The following is a 25,963-nucleotide window of genomic DNA, read 5'->3' on the forward strand; positions in this document are numbered from 1 at the left end:
TTATTTATTAATTATATAATAAAATCATCGAACTTGGTTAGAGTAATAACGAGGAGAGTGAATTAAAATCTAAGAAAAAAGAGATGTGGTATGGTGATTCGATCGTGAACGAGCTTGCCGAGGGAGTCACTAATTCTAGTTTTCCAGGTGGCGTAAATTAAAGATAAGACAAACGTAACAGAAAAACACACAATAAAAGTAAGAGAGATGGTAGTGCTTGTTGCAACCTCTTAGAATTTAAGTTGCGACAGATATGGCATGAGAGAGGATACGAAAGGTGCGTTGGAATTAGCGAGAAAGAAATGTGAGAGAGTAAAAATTGTCAGTTTGCTACCCAAATAGGACAGTACCGAGTTAAGAAGGACGATGATAGCAAATAATTTCACGCACAGCTTTGTAGAAAATATGGATGCAAGTTTTTAGATGTGTGGAGTGCATTTGATCGCAGAAAACACTTGTACAAGAGGGGCTACCTACACATGAACGGATTTCGAATCAGGAACCAAGAAAATTTTCTTATAGAGATGAGACCTAATCGAGAGAATCCGAGGAACCTGAGGAATGAGGAAAGGATGTGCAAAAGTGATTAAGATGTGAATGGCTTTGAACATGGTTGTGCATCTGGGTTAGTGGTGAAAATGTACGCTTTGGGTTCGGATCGTTTAAGTTTCTCTGGGGGAGGGAAAAAAGAAAGTTCCGCAAAACGGCCAAACAGATCGCATATCTAATTATAAGAAAACTTTAATTGGTAACTTGCTATGTCTATATACAAATGCCAGGACCATCCTAAAGATTAAATTGATTGAATTCGTTGCTTTATTTTGAGTAAGTTGGGGCCTACGACTGTTTGAATTAGTGGAACCTGACCACAGAAATAAGATATTGTAAGTGCAGTCGAAGTGCAAAGAGTAGAATAATGTTAGGAATGATAATTTTGTTACTTTCTCTTATGCTAACTTATTGTCATCGTTTGAATTCAGGTTACTTCGTTTTATCCTCATCATTTCACTTATCCAACCCCCTCTTTTAACGAGAATCTGCGAAACACAAACGAGCATGTCGAGGTGATGAAATTTCCACTAAACTGGCTCGGCGCGGTTTCACGTGTTCGCCAAAAAACAATAGCATTCGTTGCTGCTGTTGGATGATGCCGACCTATATTTTGGACATTTGAGGACATTCTTCGGCATGTTGAGTTGAATGGTTGGCTTGTGACAACCCTCACGTGACCACATCATTTTTTGCACCCCAATGTATGTGGTTTATTTGTCTTTGACATCTCTGTGAAAACATGCGACGACAGAAATTTCAAGGGCCAATTTAAGTGGAGTTGATCAGCTAAGTATTAATAACGTGATTGTTGTTCTTTCTTCTATAAATTCTTCAGAATTTCTAATTCCCTACTGTTTAGTCAATTTCTTCAATGTCGCTAATTTGGAAGTCCTTAAGGAGTGGAATAATTAATGACGTGTCTGATTTTTGTTTTTGTTTAGTTTAATTGACGATGGTAGTTGTGCAAACAAATACCCTTAAAACATTCATGTGCCGTCATATTTTTGGCTCGCTTTTTTTTTTTTTTTGTTCTTGTTGTATCGTTCTCTTTAAGATTATTTAGGGTCACTTAAATATTGAAACAAAGATTTCCTTCGTCTTTATTAATTTTTGATAAATTCCATCTCAAAAGTACGAAACTCATTAAAGGAGATATACAAAGCGAGACACAAAATTTCTTTCCTCCCATTTTGATCGTGTTCGGAGGATATTGACAAGCACGTAATTAGAATTGTAGAGCTAATTGCACATCAACAGACTTTTTTTATGTGGTTACCACCCATACATGTATTATAGGTACTCAACCTAAAATACATTTGTAGCGTGTGTGGGCTAAGGTTTTTGTTTTTCATTTTTTAAAATTTTATAATATATTTTTTGTAATTTTTTATTTATTTTTACATGTTACTGAAGCCCGGTTCCAGAAACCAAACACGGAACTTTGTCAGCCCCAGGCCAATAATAACGATGAATTCATCTTCCACTTAAAAACAATCCGAAAGATCCATGCCCACAGCGTCTTCGAACCGGCGACCTGTTGGTTGGAGAACAGGTACACTAACCAATCAGCCAATCAGGTCGACATAACAAGCTGATTTTATGGGGAGGGACGGCACCATCTAGATTCTCCCCTAGTTTTATCTGAGCTCGACACTGAAAAGTACCACCTACCTCCATATGAGACCGGCTAACTCACCTCTAGTTGGAAGAGACTAGATAGAGGTTCTTCACGTCACGGACTGGAAGCGAACCCAGGTCTATCCGACCAAAGGGCTTCGTCTATACCGACTGAGCTACGGAGGCTCTCCCAACAAGCTGATATTGTGTAGCGAATGGAGATCTTAAAAGGTGTCTAAAAAACTCAATAACAAGATTTCCATAACCTACCAACTTTTTTGCTAACACCGAACTGATTTCAAGCTCAGACTAATCCGATTTAAATTCAGAAATCGCAGCTTTCAGCCGTGACTAATTCGGAAGTCTCAATTGTGGACATCGTTTCACCAGGATGGGCAGCAGCAGCAGCATTGCAGTTCTTAAAGTGAATGTCACTTCGACGACTTGGAGATACTATATATGATGTTGTATTATCTAAAAGCACGACGCCATCAGCAGAAAATAATTTCACCATTAAAACCATCATCATCATCATCATCATCATCATCCGTATCAAGGATTTAGGCCTAGCATGGCCTGTTCCGGCCTTAGAAGTCATCGTTGAATCGTTTAAGAGGACGTCCTGGTTTTCTTTTTCCTAATGGCTTGTACTTTAAGGCTTGTTTTGATAATCTTTCTGTTTTCATTCTTTGGACGTGTTCCATTCATTTATGTTTATGTATTTTAATCTTTTCTATTACTGGTTCTTGGTTTAATTCTTTCATAATATCTTCGTTTCTTTTGTGATCAAATAGGGTATGCTTTGCAGTTTTTCTCATAAACTTCATTTCTGCTGTTGTTAATCTTTGTTTGTCTTTTTGTTTTATTGTCCAGATTTCGCTTCCATACATTAAGACTGGTAGGGCTAATGTATTGTATACTTTTAGCCTGATTTGTTTTTGAACTAGGTTTGGTTTAAATATACAGTTAATTACACCTGTTATTTTTAAATATTTTGCAATTTTTACGTTTATATCTTTTTCATTTTCATATGTGATCATACATCCTAGGTAGTTAAATGAATTCACCTGTTCTAAGCTCTTGTTATCTATTACTATTTTAGTTCTTACTGGATCTTGTCCTTTAAAGCCATAGGTTTTGATTTTTCCGTTGATATTATCATATCATAATCTTTTGATATCTCATTTAGATTTAAAATAGCTTTCTGTAAGTTATCTTCGGAATTTGTAATTATTATGTGGTCGTCTGCAAAGAGGAGAGTGTTTAAGTTAACTGTAGGTGAAAGTTTAATTCCTTGGTGTAAATTTTTACTCCATTTTATTATTATTTCATTTAAGTAGATATTAAAAAGAGTTGCTGAGAGGGGACATCCTGTCGGACCCTTTGGTTTATCTCTCTTGTATATGATAGCTCGTGATTTAATCTTATTTGTATTTGATTATTTTCATATATACTTGTGATAGCTTTTAGGATATTATTTGGTATTTGTCTTTCTTTTAATATTTTAAATAATGTTTTTTCTTTTAGCTTTGTCAAATGCTTTTTCAAAGTCAATAAATGAAATATGTGTTTCTAAATTGTATTCTCTTCTTTTCTCTATTATTAATTTTAAGCAAAAGGCTGGGTCTATACATGATCATCCTTTTCTAAATCCATTCTGTACCTCTAGAATAAAGTTTTCGGAATATTTCATTAGTTTGTTATTTAAGATTCTGCTATATATTTTGTAACAGGAATTTAGTATACTGATACCGCTATAGTTTTTGGGTCATCTCTATTACCTTTCTTAAAGATAGGAATCACAATTGCTTTTTTCCATTCTATTGGGGGGATACCAGTTGAGTAAATTTTATTTAAAAATAATAAGAGTCTTTCTTTGAATCTTGTTCCTGCGTATTTATATAGTTCTGAACCTAGTTTATCTTCTCAGATGATTTTCCGTTTCTTGTTTCTTTCAGGTTGATTTCTAATTCTTCTTCAGTTATTTTCTTTTCATTTTCGTTAATTGTTTGTCAGTTGTCTTTTTTAAAATATTTGTCTGTCCACAGTTCTGTGTAGTAATTTAGAAATTCTTCTAATTTCAATTCAGTGTTTGATTTTATGTTTTCTTTGGTATCTGCATTTAGGTGTTTCAAAATCTTATATACATTGGGTCTTATTTTATATAAATCATGTTCTAAATTAGAAACAAATTTATTCCATGATTCTCTCTGTCTTTTTCTGACTTCTCTTTTAGCTATGGCTCTTATTCTTTTATATTCTATTTCATCTTCTAATCTTTTCTTGCTTAACCATTTGTGATAGGCTTCTTTTTTCTTTTTAATTATTTATTTGATTGTATCATCCCAGATCTTCAGTTTTTTTTCTTTTATTGCATTTTTTGGTCTTTCCTAAGCTTTCATTTGCTGCTGCATTTAGTATCGTTTTTATATTATGCCATTCTATTTCTATTTCTTCATTTTGTTTTATTTTATCTAGATACTGGTTAATTCTTTGTTCATATAGCCATTGTACATCTGTGTCATTCAATAGTCTAGTTTTATAAACAAATGTTTCAATTTTTCTTTCTGTTCTTGTTACTTGTAGCCATTTAGGTGGTAATCTTAATTTTATTTTAACAAGGAAGTGGTCACTGCTTATTTCATATCCTCTGTGAACTCTAACATCTAGTGAAAATTTTGATGTCTTTTCATTTAATATGAAGTAGTCTAATATTGATTTCCATCCTCTTGCTGCCCAAGTATATTTATGTATGTCTTTTTGTTTATAGAAGGAAGTCATTATTTTTAGGTTATTATAAACTACAAAGTCAATCAATTTTTTACCATTTCTATTTAGAGTGTGTTCTCCATATATTCCTATATTATTATTAATTTTCGTGTTTCCAATTCTTGCATTTAAGTCTTCTGCTAAAATTATGTAATCATTTTTATTTATTTTATTATATATGTTTTGCAGCTGATTATAAAAATCAATATTATCCTGTTCTCTTCATTCTTCTGGGACATATAAGCCAATTATTGTTAAATAGCCTCTATCTACTTTCTGTAATCATCAATATTGAAATTTAACGAATAGTTAAGCTTTTGTAGCCGTAAATAAAATTTTATATTGTAAATCGTGTTTATGAACAAAATTTGCAAACAATCGTGTGTAAATTTGGTTATTTCTGTACTAGAATGGTTTGTACTACAGCATAGTATGCGAAAAAAACGATCCATCTAACATCACGAAAACAAATCCAGTGTCCGTTGTTGATCTCATCTTCATCATAAATCACTTTATTTCTCTTCTTTATCTCTCTCTCTCTCTCTCTCTCTCTCTCTCTCTCTCTTTCATGTTTAGATTGAAATAGCCAACTAGCAAAATCGAACCACTCATATTACCTCACGCGTTTTTCTATAGAAAACAAATTGAACCTTCTTTTTTTTTGTATCTTTTCAATACTTACTGTAAGAGAGTTGGTGAGTAAACCAAGTTGAGAAGTCCTTCTAGAATGTAATTATTTAAATCACTAATAAAACAGTAAGAGTGATCGATTCCTTTGAAAACTTGAATAATTACAATATAATAAGCTTTGTATTTTTTAATATGCCATCCAGAAACAACAATAACAATAAATAAATAAATAACGAATAGCCATTTCTCTCCTCTTGCAACGTATACCACCAGTCGTGATGCGCCGAAATGAACTTTTTCAAAATTCTCTCTCACATGCGAACAGAAAGTGCGTGAATCTCATGCACGCACTTTTTGTTCGCATATGTTGTTTCTGTTCGCACTTTCTGTTGCCAGTCCACATTATTTCAGATTTCACATTTCAAATATTTAGACGTGCTCCAAATAATTAGCATGCGATAAGTTCTCATTCAATTTTAAGATTGGAATTTTTTCTCAGAAAACTGCAATCAGTACAAATGCAGACGCATAAAAAGGGAGTCTCGGATCTGCGAATGGAATCCTCTTAATTCGCTTTGCAAACAAGTTGTACTTCGAGCCAAATCAGAAATGAAGTAATAGAGGCCGAGATACAACAAACCGAATCATATGACCGTGGAGTTATTTTCTTTAAACGACAGCAATGGTAATTTCTAAAATATTTAATAATAGACATCGACTTTAACGTAAAGTTTTAAGTTAGAGACTGACTGACTTTCCAACCGCGTGATAATTGTTGCCTTGATTTAGCTACAGAGAACACTAAAAGACAACTGATTGTCTGTGTTTTAGAACCTTCTTTAGCTCTGCAAATGTATATTTGCACAATCTAACAGTATAGTGAATGCCTTTTGAGGTTTTTCGCGTGTTTCTAAGGAGAAATCACCTGCAAGAAGAGTGACTATTGAGTTGACCATGAAGATTTTAAATGGGATTCCATTTCGTTGGTCGTGTTACGGTCTTCAGGTGATCTTTTTCAACGGTATTTGAAAATACCACCCAGTTACAAACAAATCACGTTATAAAGAAAAAAATTTAAAAAAAGCCTCTATGATATTTTTATTCGCCAAACGGAGTAGGTCATCATTCTCCCAGGGATTTAAGACGAAGACCTGTTCCCGTCTCGTTCCAACTTTTTCTTGGTTGGTGTTGACCTTTATGTCCTTCAACTGAAAGGAATTGCAGTGTCTTTTCGAGTAATCTTCAATATTCCATTCTCTCAATATCTTCATGCATTTCTTTCTGTATTTTTGTGAGCCGCCCCATGAAAGGTTCTAACCCTGTAGTACATTCGTACTATGAGAGAGATAAGGAATTCTTTTATAATATTTTATTAGATTTATTTATTATATTTTTATTTCTTGCGCAGTTAGTCCAGAAACCGTCCTCTAGAAACCAAACGTAGATCTATTTCATCCTTCTACCAAGCGAGAAAATGGTCTCGCACCGAACGTCGAAATTCATCTCTCATCTAATGACGATCACAAATCTCATCACTCCAAAATACATGACTTCACACTTACTAAATTAAAGTGACAATCGCATTCCAATCCCATATTCTCCAGTTTTCGCAACAGTCTTTCATGTTGTATGTTATCAAATACCTTAGAAAATTCCAACGTTATCATAGTGTATCTATTCCCTTTATCCAAATCGGCTATAAAATTGTCATAAAATATAAGCAAATTGCCAAAACATGACCTTATTTTAGTAAACCCTTGCTGCTCCTTCCAGAGTACAGCTTGTTTGTCTACCCATTTCTGTATGCGAGTTCTTACCAACTTCTCTAAAATCTTCACCACCACACCAGAGATACTAATGGTCAGTAGTTAGACACATCAATTTTTGCGCCACCTTTGTACAATGGAACTATCATACATTCCTTAATTCCTGTGGTATCATTCCTGAGCTGAAACTCGAGTTATACAATCATGCAATCATGCGAAAGGCTTAGCCAATTCTTCTGAAGATTACTTCAGCAAACGTGCTGATGTTCCATCTCTCTAGTGACATATTCTTACTCAAGTTATGCAACAGCCCTTCCACCTCATTTTCATGAACCTCTATAACAGAAACACTGTGCACAATGTTACATATAAAAGGTTCATATATCTTGAGAATGTGGAAGTTATTATTCCACATTCATTCTTTCTTTTACTTGCAGTATAATAATAGAATTTTTTGGATTGCGTTTAGCCTGCATGGATAATTTCTTTTCATTCTCCAATTTAGCTTTCCGCCCAATACTCTTTACTTTTCGGGACTGCGCTTTAAATATTTCATAATTCCTCTTATTCCTATTCTCATGATATTCTTTCCACATCTTCTTCTTGTGGATCTCTTGCTTAATAAGAAAAATAGATGTTGCACATCTATTTCCCTCCCACCCTATTTATTCTTCGAACTCTAGGGCTGCATTCAGATACCGCCTCATATCTATTATATAGATATATCACGGTCTCTCTCTCTCTCTCTCTCTCTCTATATATATATATATATATAAATATATATTATTTATAAGAAAAACACGAGTTTCAGGGCGAAAAAATTCCCTATCTCCGTATAAGACCTAGCCTAACTCACCTTTCATCGAAAGAGACCAGATAAATGTTCCTCAAGTCACTGGTGGAAATCGAACCCGTGTCTTTCCGACCAAAGGACTTCGTCTATACCGACTGAGATACAGAGGCTCTATATATATACTCAGATACCGGTTCATATACTTTTTGCGACTAAAGATAGTAATCTTCCGAAGTTGATCATAATTTCCGGCTTTGTAGTTTCGAATGTAACCTGTTTCAATCGGAGCATCAATACAATTAGATACTTCCCAAGAAAGCACAGCATGATCACTGTTACCAATTGGTGGTAAAAATAGTAAAATAGACATATTCTTAACAGACCGCTTCTGAAGCTATGAGTAAATCCGACACTCTTTGACCTCGAAAGGTAAGGTAGTTAGCTACAGTTGTCTCGCAACAATTCCATAAATCCCACTTCATTCTTATCATGAGATTTCTCTTTAATCAAATCAATGTTTGGATAATTGAAGTTACCCATAATGAATATGACCATCATTCAGGTTGATGCACCCACTACAGAGGCACCAGGAGAAGACATTGAAAATTTTAATGCAAGTTACAAGACGTGTTAGATGCAACGCCAAAGAGAGATTTATGGCTACTTATCGGAGATTGGAATGCAAAAGTGGGAGAAACCGAGGAACATATAATAACAGGTCGTTTTGGTTTAGGTATTCGTAACACTGCAGGGAAGAGACTAGTTGAGTTTTGTGCAGAGAATTCTTTGTTTGTTGCTAGAATCTGTTTTAAACAGCATGAACGGAGATTATACACATGGATATCACCTGATGGACAATACAGAAATCAAATCGACTATATACTTGGACAAAGAAGATGGAGAAGTGCAATTCAGTCTGTCAAGACTTTTCCAGGTGCAGACTGTGGAACAGACCATGAGGCTACGATACATGTGAAATTACGGAAACTGAAAACAACACAAATGTCGATCAGATATGATCTTGGAAGCATACCAGCTGAATACAATATTAGTATACAGAACAGATTCAACACACTAAAATTGTGTGAAAGAGAACCAGATGAATTATGGGACGAGATTAAAGATATAATTAAAACAGAAGCAAAGAAGAATATTCCGACAGTTTGTAAGAAGTTTAAATGGCTGTCGGAAGATGCCATCAAAAATGCTCAGGAAAGGAAGAAAATAAAGGTCACAGGAAATTTGCAGGAAGTATACGGCATTTGAATGCAGAGTTTCAACGACAAGCCAGAAGAGATAAGGAAAAATACTTTAACCAGGAATGCCAACAAATAGAAGACCAAAACAAGAAAGGAAAAAACAAGAGATCGTTTCAAAAAGATCAGAGAACTAGCAGGGAAGTTTAGTGCCAAGGTGACAATATTGAAACGTAAAGATATCTTATATATAAATTGAAAAATATTGAAACACAAAAGATATCTTACAGAAGCTGCAGGCATCAAAGAAAGATGGAAAGAGTATACAGAAGCCCTTTACAAAAAGGACTCCAAAATTACTGAGAAATTTGAAGAGCAGGATTATACACAGGAGCCAGTACCACTGGAGAGTGAAGTGAGGTGGGCACTGCAACAGCTATCCAGTAAGAAAACACCAGGAAGAGATGGAATACCCATTGAGCTGCTCAAAGCCCTGGGAGAAGAGACAGTTACAAATTTAACAGCTGTATGTCAGCGAATTTGGATCACAACTAAATGGCCTAGGGAATGAAAAAAATCAGTTTATACATCTTTATTGAAGAAAGGCAATGCAAGAGAGTGCGAAAATTACAGAACTATACCACTGATTTCTCATGCAAGTAAAGTCCTACTTAATATCATTCAGAAAAGACTGGAACCATTCATGAAGAGAGAAATGCCAGATGAACAGGCAGGATTTCGAAAAGGCAGAGAAACAAGAGATCAAATCCCCTGTGTAAGAAGGATAATAGAAAGAGCACAGGAATATCAAAGGAATGTCTACCTTTGTTTCCTTGACAACAGTAAGGCTTTTGACTCTGTAGATCATGTGAAACTGTGGAATGTGTTAAGAACAATGGGAGTACCAGAGCATTTCATTATCCTTCTGAGGAATCTTTATGATGAACAAGAAGCTACTGTCCGAACAGATCTTGGAGAAACTGAGTATTTCACAATAGGTAAAGGGGTGCGACAAGGACGTATTTTATCTCCGTACCTGTTTAACTTGTACAGCGAATACATTTTAAGAATGGCAGGACTGGAGGAGTCTTCAGTTGGAATTAAAATTGGTTGAAGAAATATTAATAATTTGAGGTATGCAGATGATACCACCTTGCTAACAGAATGCAAAGAACATTTCGAGGAACTTATCATGAAAGTTAAAGAAGAAAGTGCTCATTATGGCTTAAACCTAACCTTAAAAAGACAAAGTTATGGCAACATGTAAACGTAATGATTTTGAAGTAGATGGGAAGAAAAGGGAAGTATTTGATAATTTTGTGCTCCTAGGATCCCGAATTGATAAAGATGATTACTGTAACTGAAGAAGTTAGAAGAAAATTATTACTCGGAAAGAAAGCAATGACAAATTTAAGCAGGATCTTCAAAGATAAAGATATTAGCCTCGCAACAAAAAAATCAGAATAGAGAAAGCAATGGTATTCTCTGTGGTACACTGTATGGATGTGAAAGTTGGACTCAGAGAAAGAGTGAAAGAAGGAAGATAGATGCATTTGAATTATGGGTTTGGAGACGCTTACTAAGAATACCATGGACTGCAAAGCACACCAATAAATCAGTGACAGACAGAATAAAGCCAGATTGCTCCCTCGAAGCTATGATCATCAAGCAAAAATTGTCATACTTCGGACATATTATGCGAGCAAATGACAGTCTGGAGAAGATGATTATGATGCTTGCTAAAGTTGATGGAAGCAGGAGAAGAGGAAGACCAAGAATTAGATGGATGGATGGAGTTAAAGCGACTGGAATGCACTTGGAAATTCTGAAAGATATGTCCAGGGACAGATCTGAATGGAGAGTGTATGTTCGTGGGATCGCCAGGAGTCGAAAACGACTCGATGGAACATAACAACATAATGATCACTCGTTTAGTACTTATCAGGGTAAATTGGCGATGCATTTGATCATCCCCTGCAACTGAAGCGCCAGATTTGTAGCAACACCGCACCATATATTTCATCCTGTTAGCTTCCATTTCACACCAGATAGCCTCGAACTCATTGATACATGAGACATTGTTGCCATCATTGTTTTCTTAGCTTTTCAACACTAACTGGACTTAAGTCCAGTTAGTGTGTAGAAACTGAAGTCTGATATCATTAAACGCAATCTGATATTATTATTAGAACTCCAGGTTCCACTAATGCGAACAGTTTTAATCCCAACGTACTCAATAATGCAACGAACGCAATCCATTTGTTTTGTTGCTCCGGACATTTGTATATAGACATAGCAAGTTATCATTTAGCGTTTTCTTATAATTAGATATGCAATCTGTTTGGCCATGTTGTGGAACTTTCTTTTTTCTCTCTACAGACAAATTTAAAAGATCTGAACCCAAACCGTATATTTTCACCACTTCCCCAGATGAACAACCGAGTTCAAAGTCATTCACATCTTAATCACTTTTGCACATATTTTCCTCATTCCTCTAGTTCTTCTGACTCTCTGCATTAGGTCTCATCCGAATAAGTAATTTTTCTAGGCTCCTGATCCCAAGTGAATTCGAATGCAGGCCGCCCCTCTTATACCAGTTTTTTCTGTCATCAAACGGCCTTCACACATCTGAACACTTGCTTCCATTTCTTCTACGCAGCCTGCACATGGAATTATTTGTTATCATTTCCCTCGTTGAGTGGATACTGTCGTATCTGGATAGCAAACCTACAATTTTCATTCTCTCATTTCTTTCTCGTACTTTCAACCTTTTATTTTTCATTCATGTCATATTTGTCGCTAATTGAATTATTTGTTTAAAGAAGAAATACCATCTATTTTACATTTCTTTTCTGTTTTTCTATTGCGTGTCATACTTTAATTTACGCCTATGGAAAACTAGAAGTACTGATTCCCTCGTTTATGATAGAATCACCCAACCTCATCACCTCTTTTTCCTTGGAATACAACCACGTTATTTCTATTACCAATTTCCGTCATTTTATTATATAAATAATAAATAAATAAATATATTTATTTCAAATGAATAATTACTCAAAAGTTATTTCTTCGTGAATATTCCGCCTACCAAATAAGAAATGTACGCCTCTCATCGATACTTAGTATCAAGTTTAAAAACCAAAGTATAAAAATGTATTTACTCATTCAGATATGAAGACAATTGATCTTCATTATTGAGTGTTTTATTAATGATGACCCTTAATTGGCGATAATGGGTTTAATTAAATTTATTCAGAGCGATTCAACCGTCTTCTATTTCCTAGTGTATTGCATTAATGAAAGCAATTTTTGCAATTGCCCTTCGTAATACAACCTTTTAACCTCCGCAGCTCATTTGTTACTGATGTCGTCTTAAGATCGGAAAGAGATGTGAAGCAATCCTTTCTACGATGTGAAGAATCTTTAGAAAGTTTTTTCAGTAAAGGTGAGCTTTCCGGTCTCATACGTTCCTCCTCCCGCGAATCTCGAGTATTTGATCCCCTAAAACAGACAAATCTCCAAAGAATACACGCAGTTTACTGCTAAAGATTACATTACAAAACGAGTAGCATTGTATTAGTTTTTTCAGACGGTGCCTTTCCATCCGCATGCACTTCATCACCGTTGCATCATCACAACCTAAATACATAAATTGCAATACAATCCTTGACAAATTGCTAATGAGAAGTGAAAGATGCGCGCGATTGTAGGCCAGTAGAGAAATAGCCCTATTAAGAAGTGCATATGATTGGTGCGGTATTAACAAAAGATCGCGCGACCCAAACAAAACAAGCTGACAGTTGAATTGAAATGCTAATTCTCTTAAACTGATTTCCATAATATCTGAAATGCATTCACTATATATTTCTTAGTTTTAACACGTTCATGACGGGGGGGGGGGGGTTAGTGTCAAGCAAAACCATATTCAGATCGTATGATACTTCATGGGTTGTTTCCTTAAGTATCTAATAAGTGGGTTCTAAAATGTTTAGTTTTAGTATGTATGACTATAATTTTTTTATTAATAGAATATAATAAGCACATATTTAACTGTCAATGGGAAATGGCGCCTTTTTTATTTGGTAAACTAAACGCTGTATTTTTGTAAAATATCTTGTTGCCGCAATACGGCTGAACGAGCGCCCTTGTTAAGCAGCGTTGTGAGGCAGGCTGCCTTCTGCTACATCCTGTCGACGGTACTGGGCAAAGCACAGCGTAAGAATGAATTCACGGTCTGTCTTAAACGAATAATTTCCACTAAAAATATAATAAACAATCGAGAATATTTATAAAATTTTCGCTGAGTCGATGCTTACTCTGTGAAATGAAATCTGTAGTAATATTGATAACGTTTCACTTCAAACGAGATTATTCAAGAATAAGAAAATGTATATATATTTTTTTTATTATTTCCCGTGGTGAAATGGCGCCCCTATCTTCAAGCGCCCTTGTGCGGCGCACAATCTACACAACCGCACGGCTCGGCCCTGCCAACATCTTACTAAATGGTATACATTTTAATTTAAACCATTGATTAATACGGTAAATATAAGAATGGTCATTAAATATCATAAATTCTTAGGCCTAGAGTTACTAATTTAAATCAACCAATTAATTAAATTAAATTATACGAATTAATTCTGAAATGAAATATATTCAATTCTGTTGTTTTATTTCATCAAATGAGAACAAAATTCGTTTCAGTTCATTTCACTTTGATTATTAAGTAAAGAACTTGGATGGTCGTGTGACTTTTCATTCACTCTACGCTCATTTCATTTGATTACATTTCTTAAAAATTGCTTTTATTTTTTTAATGAATTATTTTAATTATTTAGTCTACACTAATTTTTTCAAATGATATATTTACTTTTCTTTAAAGTCGTTTTTTGTAAATTTTAAATATTTGAATAAAGTAATCCCTCGATTAGTGTGCCCCCCCCCCCCCGATTAGTGCGTCATTTTTTTTCGATACCGAAATTCGATTAGTGGGCCTCTAAAATTCGATTAGTGCGCCTATATGCATCTTAAAAATAAATGTTACAGATTTTAAAAATTTTCTATCTATACATGTTTATGAATAACTATTTTAAAAAATCACTCACCAGGATGAAATAATTTAGTTACCGATTTGAAACATTTTACAAAGTTATTTTTAATGGCATACTACACTACTTCCATGTACACTATGTATACTATGTTCCAAAATTTACCGCCAAAATTTATGTCGTCTGCTATAGTACGCCCACAGATTCGAGACCCTTCGACACTTCTGCGCATGTCACAAAAGGGAGAATCCATTCCGATAATAGGGTAGTCAATCCGTCTTCTGGGATGAGTTGTTTATTATTACAGGTCGGAAAATGAACTTCTCTTTTATGATCATTGTAGATTTTAAAGTGGTAACTATTTTGCTTGTATAACAGTTGGGAGATTTTATCTATAAAGCACGTGATTTCGCGTGTTGGCGACCAATTAGTACGTCCTTCATTTTTTCCTCCTCTTCAGCATGAATCGACTATTCTTGTCACCAAGACAAGCGAAGCTGTACAAAAGTGTGGGCGTACTATAATTACATAGCGCTTTGATGGTCGTATCTCGTGCCTCCTTTGGAGTGAGTGTATTTTCCTTACTTTTTTATTTTAAAGCATTTTCCCAAGCTTTAATCATGAGTAAAAGAATTAGTGAGCAAAAAATTGAATGTGTGAAAAAGATTTGATGATGAAGAGAGAGAGAGAAGCAGTAAAATTTGCAGAAGAGGTAGAAGAGGCAATAGGGCCATAATCGTCGGTTGTATGAAAAAAAATAAACAAAATGCCCGCCAAACTACGTTAGCTCAATTATTTGTTAAGAAGTAGAATAATAAAATTTATATTCTGAATATGTTTGTCTTTCAGCTTTGTGGTTTTCCTTTAACTAGGCTCCGAGACATGCCTTAATTCTTTTATAAAAAAATTAAGGTTCAAGAAAGAAATTTGAGGAACGAATTATACTGTTTCCCATAGGTTATCATGTAATATATATATATTCGATTAGTGCGTTTTTGATTAATGCGCCTGTTTTAAAGAACGCATTAGGTGCACTAATCGAGAGACTGCTGTACATTTTTATTAATGTAATTATAAACCACAAATATTATCTTATAAAATTAGAACAAATTAATACGGTAAATGTAATCAAACCTTTGATGAATTAACATTGTTCATCAGTTAATTAAATTAAATAAATTAATTAATTAAAATTAATAATTCTTAGGACTAGAATAATAAAATTCTAGGCCTAAGAATTCATGATATTTAATGACCATTCTTATATCTACCGTATTAATCATTGGTTTGAATTAAACTTTATATTTATTGAAACCCTTATTGAATTAAACCAGTCAATAAGGTGTTATGTACTTATAAATTGTACTCAGTTTATACTTCGATAATTAAAACCTAAATACCAAAGTGAAACAAAATCAACATCACCAACAACTTTGTTTGTTAACCAACAGGAAAGAAGGATCTCCCAGTGGGATGCATAAAATCTATTTGGATAGTAGAAGATCAATACTGCGAACCCGATAGCTGTACCAATTTAGTCACCTGGAATGAAGCACCCAACCGACGAATTCATGTGTGTGAATAGACAACTACAAAATATCACGAACAGAGATGCCAGTCATAGAAAAGAGAAGGAGAATAATCTGTCCAACTTCTGAACTACATTTTCTGTTCTTAAAGAACAGACCTTTGATCCTAACGATGATTTGAATACTATGATTGTTGAATCATCGTATTCAAACCATTTACCACACCAGCAAACTCGACGATGCTGTTTTTCCGTCTACAGAAGCAGGTAATTTATATATGGAACGAAGTTGCAACTAAATTCCAATCAAATAAATGTTTACATAATCTTCCATTAAACAGGGCATGCCGAAATGTTGAATACTAAAAATTCTGAAATGATCAAACAATTGTTGCAAGACGAGAATGCTTGTTCATTGTTCATATATTCTTTTATTGTTGCTTCATTCCCTAACGTCTTTGTTGAAGTTGAAATACAAGAACGGCGCGTATCAGAAGCAAAAGCTCCAAGTCCTACCAATTGCAGAAATCTTTAATTACTACGCCTAACACACTTAATCATAGTTCACGTCCATCTACGAGAGGTCAAGGAATGGATTAGTAAAGAATACCATGGAATAAAGAGGATTTCGATTTAACCAAGCCAGATGGAAGTTTTCGTGTTTTTTTTTTTTTTTTTAATGAGTGTCACGTAAGTATGTTAGAAAAGGTCATGAGCGAAAGAGTGTCTCCTCAGTCTAGCTGACGAAACGTTTTCTTGCAAACACGAGGATTCGAATCCCGTCTATGACGTGAGAAACGTTTATCAGGTGTTTTCAATCAAACGGTGTGTTAGTCCAGCGCTTCCCAAACTATGGGAAGAGGCCCCTTGGGGCCGTTAGTTTTGTTGAGGGGGGGCGTAAAATAATGAAAACAAAATTAAAATGTTTTAAGACTTAATGTGCCATGTCAAATGTGCATGTAAGATGCTAAAAATGTAATATTTGCATTTGATTTTTGCGATCTTCGCTGTGCATGTTTTGTATTGAATATAAATCCAATAAATATTATAATAATCTATGTCTGTATTAAGATTTCTTTTCGATGGGGGCCGTGAAATATTTTAATTTTTCGAAGGAGGCTTTCATCCATAAGTTTGGGAAGCACTGTGTTAGCCGGTCTCATTGGATATAGTGTTTTTTTCTCTCTTAAGTTATTGCGTTTTTCTCTGTTAAGCTTTGGTTTTTCATTATTACAAATAGCTGCGTGAACACGGATGTGAAGACATAAATACTTGTGTTTAGGAGATGCAGTAAGGAATGGTAAGCCGCTGCATTCATTGGTTAAAATCCCTAATTAAGGGACTCAACCCGTCTTGGACGGATAAAAATTGGATGGTTGGTTGGATCAATAGATGAGCTATCGATGGGTGGGTTGGATTTTAATTGAGCAGCACACTGATGTAGAGGATAATGGATGCGAGGAGGATTTGGAGGAAGTACGCCATTATTCCTACACAGGGTGGTTGCGTAGTTGAAACCTGGCGCATCCATCACGCATAAACAGCTCATCAAACAGTGTTGTCATACTTGAGTAACCTGAGTAAGCGTAACAAAAAAGCCTTTCGGGTTTTCGAAAAATAAGACAGAGCAACTGGATCCTGAAGATGTGTGATGGGGACACGAGTGCAGCAGGTATTTGCCCGTTAGGAGGGGGAGGAAACGGTGCACTGACTGTTTTGCATTGGTGTCTTTCCGTATGGGTAATCACTCCATCTGAGGGATTCGGTTGAATAACCGGAATTTCTTTTTGTTTTCAGATTTTCATGGGAAAGTTACTGGAAGAATATTGAAAATCAGTAGAGAAGCAGAAGAGGGAATCGGAAACACGAGTTATCACAATTTCCTGACTAAGGTTGTTGGTGTAGTTCTTCTGCCTTTCAGATGTTTCAAGGTTTCGCCTAAAAGATGTGGAAAATGCCCTATAACAACGCTGAAGCAAGACTTACGTGTCACAGTGAAGAAAATCAATCACCATCTGGTTGGAAGATCGCTGATCGAGTCTCATCAACGATGGGAGGAAACATTTTCCAGGATGTTTTCAACCAAAACTGAGTTATCCAGTCTCAGATGGTGATGGCATGGGTTTTTTTTTTCTCCCGGACTGTCTGGGTTTTTTTTTTTCATCCCACCTAACAGACGAACTGGCCTTAGTACATATGTGAGTGACAGATATTATTGAACCTGATTGCAAGTTTTTGGACTTTGAAGTAAGAAGATTCCGCATTGTCCTTTAAGCCGCTAAAAAGAGAAAAACAAGAATACGTGTTTGTTTTTAGAATTTGTTTGTGTTGATTGTATAATTAATTACGATGCATACTGAACATTTATCTGCTGTATATGAACGTGACAGCTGACTGATAATAAATCACGCTTTTTAAAAAAAGATGAAATAATTGACTTTTGTGTTTATTTATACACCACATGTGTTCAATCAGTGAGTAAACAATTTTATTGGTCAATCTTAATGGTCAAATAAGATAAACGAGTGAAAGAGGAAAGCTTTATGAACGATTATAACTTATGTATTTAGGTTGTAATGATGATGTAAAGACCATGAGATGCATGCGGATCGAAAAAGACACCCTCTGATGAAACTAATATGACGCTGCTGATTGTAATGTTAGTTTTATCTGTAAACTGCATGTATTCTTTGGATATTTGCGTGATTTATGAGATATAAAACCCACGATTCAGGGAACAGAAATGAATGCGCTAGATAGAAATGGATCGCTCACTTTAGCTGTAAAAACCTTCTGAAGATTGTTTTCTTCCTAGACAAGATTCATAGCCAATTCTTTCCAACCTAATCATTAACAACTGAGCTTCGGACTATAAAAGTCCGAAAGTCTGTATTACGAAGGGCAATTGCAAAAGTTGCGTTCATTAATGCAATATAATAGGAAATGAAATTGACGGCACAAAACTCTTGTATAAGAGGGACTGCCTACAAATCAATGGATTTGGAATCAGGAACGGAGAAAAATTTCTTATAGAGATGAGACCTAATGCAGAGAGTCAGAGGAAATAATGAAGAAAATATATGCAAAAGTGATTAAGATGTGAATGGCATTGAACATGGTTGTGCATCTGGGTTAGTGGTGAAAATGTACGCTTTGGGTTCGAATCTTTTAAGTTTGTCTGGGGAGGGAAAAAAGGAAGTTCCACAACACAGCCAAACAGATCGCATATCTAATTATAAGAAAACTCCAATTGGTAACTTGTTGTGTCTATATACAAATGCCAGGACCATCAGAAACAAATGGGTTGAATTCGTTACTTTATTGAGTTGGGGCGTAAGACTGTTCACATTAGTGAAACCCGGCTACAGAAATAAAATATTTTAACTGCGATCGAGTGTAAAGGATATAATATTATTAGGAATGACGGAAGAAATAGAATAATAATATTAGATTAAGTTTAATGATATCGGACTTGAGTTTCTACTCAAGTCTGATATCATTGTGTCTGAAACAGTGTTGAAAGAAGAAGCTGTGTATCAATGAGACTGAGGCTATCGGGTGTCAAATGGAGGCTAACAGGATGAAATATATGATGCGGTGTCTCTACAGACTTGGCGGTGCAGTTGCAGCATCAGTAAATTGGCGATGCATGAAATGCATCGCCAATTTACTCTGATGGCTTCAATTATCCAAACATTGATTTGATTAAAGAGAAATCTCGTGATAAGAATGAAGATAATTTATCGAGTTGTTGCGAGATAAAATTCTCAAGCAGCATGTGAAAGAAGGAACTCGAGGTGAAAGAGGGTTAGATTTATTTATAGCAACAGAAGGAATCTCTACTAAGATTAAGACAATTTTACCACCATTTGTTTGACAGTGATCATGCCCTGCTTTCCTGGGAAGTAGCGAATTTATATTCATTTCCAGTTTGGACAGGTTGCATGCTGAACAACAAAGCTTGAAATTATGATCAACTCAGGAATCATACTGTCTTTGGTCTCATGGTATCAGCAATGCATTGGAACCTTTGAATAAGTGCTGCAATGAAGCGGTATCTGAATGTATCCCTAGTTTTCACAGAATAAATAAGGTGGGCAGCAGGGCCGAATTCTCTATGCTTGCTGCGCAAGCTCATTACTGGAGAAAGAAGTAATATTTATTTGTTAATAAATGCACGCATTTATAAGTATTCCATTTAGGCTTTTATTTTTTGTAGACAGAAGACGTCTTAAGCTTGCGCAGCAATAATTCAGCTTTGCGTTGTATATCGAAGGCCGATGCTTGCTCGTCTAGTCAAAGCTACCTTGGCTTGCTCGGTTGTGGGAGCTTCCAGGTCTTTCGCTACAGCACTGTGATTTCATGCGCGCGCATAGCCATTTTTCTCTCCCTTCACGTCGTCTTAAACACAAGGCCATACGCAGTCAAAGTAGCTCTAGCCAGTGAGCTTCAGCCAGCCTTTACAAGTGTGCGCGTGTTGCTTGAGAAAATTAAGTTACAACCAACTTTTTATGAGGATGTTATTGACCAGTTCATAAAGAAGAACCGTAAGGTAGAATTTGTATTCAAGTAGCTAAACTGAAAAAGATAGAATATCATTTGTAAAATAAATGTTGTATTTGTATGATTAAATGTACATAAATTTCTAAATATATAGTTTTAAATGGTCATTAATTCATTATTCCGCTAATCAGACTTCAATCACACCTCTCACTCCCTGAATGACAACAAGAGCAAGCGTGAATTTCAAGACCAGCATTTGCCCCTGAGGGTAGGAGAGAAATAAATGTGTAACCTTATTAAGCAAGATATCCACAAGAAGAAGATGAGGAAAGAATATCGTGAGAATAAGAATGAGAGGAATTAGGAAGAAAATAAAGCTCAGGCTAGAAAGGTAACCAGTACTGCGCTGAAAGTAAAATCAGATTATGGAAAAAATTGGCTATGCAGGCTAAAGACAATCCAAAGGAATTTTATCGTTATGCCACAACTAAAAGTAAGAATGAATGTGGTAGAATGACTAAACAAACACACGTAATAATAATCCTAAGTAAATATTTCATCCCAAGTATTTTGAGACATCGTCAGTGCAGTTAATTTAAACAATACTAGGAATAACATACAGTTAGGGCGCATGATTACAATGGAATCCCAATATGAGTGCAGCAGCGTGCTTTGGAATTAAATTAAAATATATCTGGAGAGGAAAAATAGATTACATTAAAATAAGATAACATGTATAAAGAAATTATTTAACACAATTTTGTATGACAATTTCCCATACATTAGGAATAGCAAGAACGTCATGACGGTTTAGATTTGGTCTGTGAAGTAGGGCTTGAGCACTGTCTTTATATAAACGTTCATGTTTATATAAAGATCTATGTAGAAGTTTGGTTTTTTCCCAATGGATCCTATGATTTGGGTTTTCAACACCGTGTTGAGCGAGGCCAGATTTCTGTGGTTTGATAAGACGGATATGGTCTTGATGTTCCGAAATGCGTTTCTGAATCTATCTACCTGAGGGTCCAAAGTAAGACAATTTGCAGGAGCATGGGATCTCATACACGCCAGGTAACATAAGAGGTGAGAGTTTGTCTTTAGGAGAAGGTAACAAGTTATAGATCTGGTTGATGGGTTTGTAGGTAGTAGTAAGTTTGTATTTCTTCATAAATTTTGAAAGACGTTCGGAGGAATACCTTCTGTCTAAGGTATGGGAATCCTATGGGCTTGTTCTTGTTTAGGCTGATGTGTAGGGAAGTGGCTGATGATTTTTGGAGTTGTTTTCAGATTGTATCCATTTAGTATGGCTGATTTTTGATTATTTCTAGTTCTTGGTTTAGAGATTCTTCAGAGGAGCAGAATCTGTGTGCTCTGGTTACTAATGATTTAATGATGCCAAATTTTAGAGATGGATGATGAGCAGAAGAATTGTGAATGTAGTGACCTGAAAATGTCGGCTTGCGATAGACAGAAGTGGAGATGAAACCATCTTCTTTTCTTTGAATGTGTAAATTCAGAAAGGAGATACCCTGTGGATTCTTTTTCTAGCGTAAATATGATACCATGGTGAAGAAGGTTTATTTTATCTAGAAGCAGGTGTAGTTCTTGTTCGGAATGATCCCAGACTGTAAAGACGTCGTCGCCATATTGTAGCCAAATTTTTGGTTTGAGTTAAAACTTGAAAATGTTTTCTACAAGGTATTCTAGAAACAGGTTTGCTAAGTTTGGTGATAAGGGACACCTCTCCCCCCATTGCTGTTCCTTCCTCTTGCTTGTAAATTTTTCCTTTCCAAGTGAAGTAACCGGACGTAATAAAAAATTTGAACAATTCAACCGGAAATTTTTGAGTTAACAAGTCTACCGTTTCCTTATGGGGAATGTTAGTGAAGAGGGAGACAATGTCGAAACTAATTAACATGTCAGCTTCCAATAGTTGAAAGTCTTTTATTTTTGCGTTCAAATTCCACAGAGTTTGAAGTTTGCACTTCAAACTCTGTGGAATTTTTATTGATGAGGCTGAGTGGCCTATATGAGGACGGAGAAGGTTAGATAGAAATCTTGATAACTTGTATGTGGGGCGGCTAATAGAATCCACGACGGTTTGAATGGAACGTTATTCTTATGAAGCTTAGGTAAGCAGTATATTCTAGGAGGTCTAGCATGGTATGTCCTGAGTTTTTTTTAATTGTTTCTTCATCAAGGAAGTGGTTTCATCAAGTAACTGGTTCAATTTCTTGAGTGGTCTTTTTTGTAGGATCGTGCCAAACTTACGCCAAACTTGATTATGATCCTACAAAAAGACAACAAAAAGAACCGCCTAGAGAATAATGTTTTTTTTGGAGAAAGGTCCGCTAAATATACAAATTAAATAGTAGTGAGACAAGAACAGCTTACTGATTAAAGCCGTCATTTATTCTTCTTGGTTTACATCTCTCATTACCCATCACTACCTGAATAATTCTATTCGAAATCATCGTCTTCAGTAGGTGAGTCATGTTTTAAAGTTTGTAATTTTCAGGAACTCGTAAATGAACTCCTTTCTTCAGACTGAACCATAAGCCGCAGTGAGGTCAACGAAGACCGCACTTACTTTTTAAATGCTTCTCAAATCGCGCTTTGATGTATATGATGAATCAAAAAACTTGGTCCTAGCAATCTCAGTGCGGTCTAAAACCATCTTGATCAGGTGAAAGAGTATTGAAGATCGGAATGCTAGCTCTATTATAAAAACGTCTTTCCATGAACTTGTAGCAAACCCGAAGAAGGGATTTTCTCCTGTAACTTTCTGATTGAGCAGCAGGCTTCCCTTCATTGTGAAGAAATATTGGGAGAGTCAGCAGTCTGCCTTTCCCAATAGATAATTTATTCCCAAAGCAATTTAGAATGTTGATAATCTAACTTAGTTCTAGACATTTTAATTAAATGAATAAATATTTGATTCGCGGTGACTTCAGTTTTAAGTTGAAGAGGATATGAAATACCAACCTTTTTTTTTATACAACCCAACTTCCTGATGGGGTACAGAAACATTGATTAGTGAAAATGGAGGAATGATAACCGCTGCAGAGGATATAGTTGAGACTAGTGAGCAATTCGTAAGGGAATTTCTTTCTTGTGAATGAGAAATCATGCAGGATTTGAATGCAGTGTGTAGGGAGGAGGAGGAGGAGGAGGAGGAGGAGGAGAAACTTTTAGTAAGTGAGCAGGTGGCATATGAAGAATTGAATAAATGTGATGTTAATACGGTTGTAGGACTTGACGACATTCCGTCAGTGTTTAGAGGGATGTTCCGAGAAGTTAACAACAGCTTTGACATATCTTTTAACATGAGACTTGCACTCGGCGGTCGATTCCAAACGAGTGAAAAGAGGTTAAAATTATCAAAAAGTGATAAGAATAAGGAATATAAAATGAGATGCGAAGTATTTCGAGCATAGGATAGCATTTGGATTTACATAATGGCAGTGCCTGTGTCACTTCCGGAAGAAGGACATTTTTACCGGGACCCAATGTGACGTTGTCTGAAACCACGCTGTGCTTCAGTATGACTGACAATTTCCCATATTTTGCAGCATTGCGATTGAATTCACTTCCTCAGCCTGCTTTTATGCGATTGTAAGTTGGGATACCAATTTCATCTTTCCCTTACGTGTTAGGCTCAATGACCTATCAGAACCAACTAATTTGACTTGACAGAACCTTAACTAATGCTGCAGTAGGGTGGTTTTGTGCATTGCATGTAATGTTTGGTCAATTTATCTATCTTGAAGAAGGAAAAATCCCAGTTTCCCTAAAACATCCTACGACAGTTAACTCAACTTTTAATTGAAAAACGTTTATAAAGGTTCTCCGCATCCTAAACAGGATTCAAACCCAGAGTCGATAATTTGAAAACAAAAGTTGCACTAATTCCATTTACAAAGAACTATGCAAGCTTTGACCAAAATACACGTTACAGTTTGCGACCCCATTAGTTAATGATATGAAAATCTGAATTTATGAGGTTATAATTGGAATGAAAAACGCAAGTTGATGCAAGAAAAATGCAGACTCAGTGGCCTATAATGTTGAATAATCTACCTTTTATGAAGCCAGGTTACTATGAAAAGTCAGTTGAGTGAATTCACTAGCCGACTGTTTGTTTGCAGAAAACATAAGAAAAAAATTAAGTTAATTCGCCTTTATTTGAAAAAACTTATTAATGTTCCTTGGATCTCATTATCAATTACAGCACAGTACTTTCTAATCAAAGCTGGGTCATCGTTACAAACTGAGGCTCTTAGTATGTTAAAAACAACAATAATAATAGGTTATACTTCCAAGCTTTTTTTAAGGACCACGATCGGCCTTCGTAATGATAATTGTAGGATACGTTGGTTGGTTGTAAGCCTAAATACACATGCGTGTAATGGCCCACTTGTGGAACGTACAATCCGTGTTTCTGGAAGGAGAAACAGTGTCCAACGCCGTATGACACTGACTAATTCACCTTCAACGGAAAGGCCCTGATAAAGGTAGTTCAAGTCCTAGATGGGATTAGAACTTTGGACTTTCCAGTCGAAGGGCTTCATCGAAACCGACTGAGCTACGGACTCTTGCGAGCATTATACAGTCCTGAATATTTTGCAAAGTTTAATCCTCTTCCTCCTCTTCCAGTGGAAAAAAACATTTTTCTGTTGGGAGTTTGAGAGTTGCTGTGTTAATAATTCTTGTAATGAAATTAGGAACATTTCGTTTCCCTACGTTTTATTATGTCTTATCCTAACATATTTTAATCGTTTCAGTTCAAGTTCTTTCATTTTCTCTTCCTCAAACGCAAACGAGCATGTGACGAATTTCCCATTAAACTGGCTCGGTGCGGTTTCAAGTCTCCGCCAAAAAAACTACAGTTCTTGTTGCTGTTCGATGACGCCAATCGATATTTCGGAGTTCCCATATTTTTTTAAGGATATTATTCAGCATGTATTTGCACCCAAGTGTATGTGCTTTATTTGTCTTTGGCATCTCTGTGAAAACGTGCGACGGCAGTTAGTTCAAGGGCTAATTTATGTGCGAGTTTATCGGCTAAGTATTAATAATATGATTGTTGTCCTTACTTCTAGAAATTATTCAGAATTTCTAAATCAACCGTTTAGTCAATTTCTTCAATGTCACTAGTTTGGAAGTTCTGCAGCAGTGGAATAATTAATCACGTGTCTGATTTTTTTTTTTTTTTTGTTCATTTTGTGATGATAGGTTGGCAACAAATATCCTTAAAACATTCGAGTGTCCGCATATTTTTGGCTCGCTTTTTTTTTGTTGTTGTTGTTGTGTCGCTCTCTTTAAGATTACTTAGGGTCGCTTAAATATTGAAACAAAGATTCCCTTCGTCTTTATTAATTTTTGATAAATTTCATCTCAACAGTACGAAACTCATTAAATGAGATATGAAAAACGAGATTCAAAATTTCTTCCCTCCCATATTGATCGTGATTGGAGGATATTGACAAGCACGTGATTAGAATCGTGAAGCTAATTGCACATTACAACGGCTTTTTATGTGGTTATCACCCACGAAAGGT

The sequence above is a fragment of the Typopeltis vanoorti genome, chromosome 4 (assembly GCF_054136105.1).
Source record: "Typopeltis vanoorti isolate ZY-2024b chromosome 4, IOZ_Tvanoo_1.0, whole genome shotgun sequence".
NCBI lineage: Eukaryota > Metazoa > Arthropoda > Arachnida > Uropygi > Thelyphonidae > Typopeltis > Typopeltis vanoorti.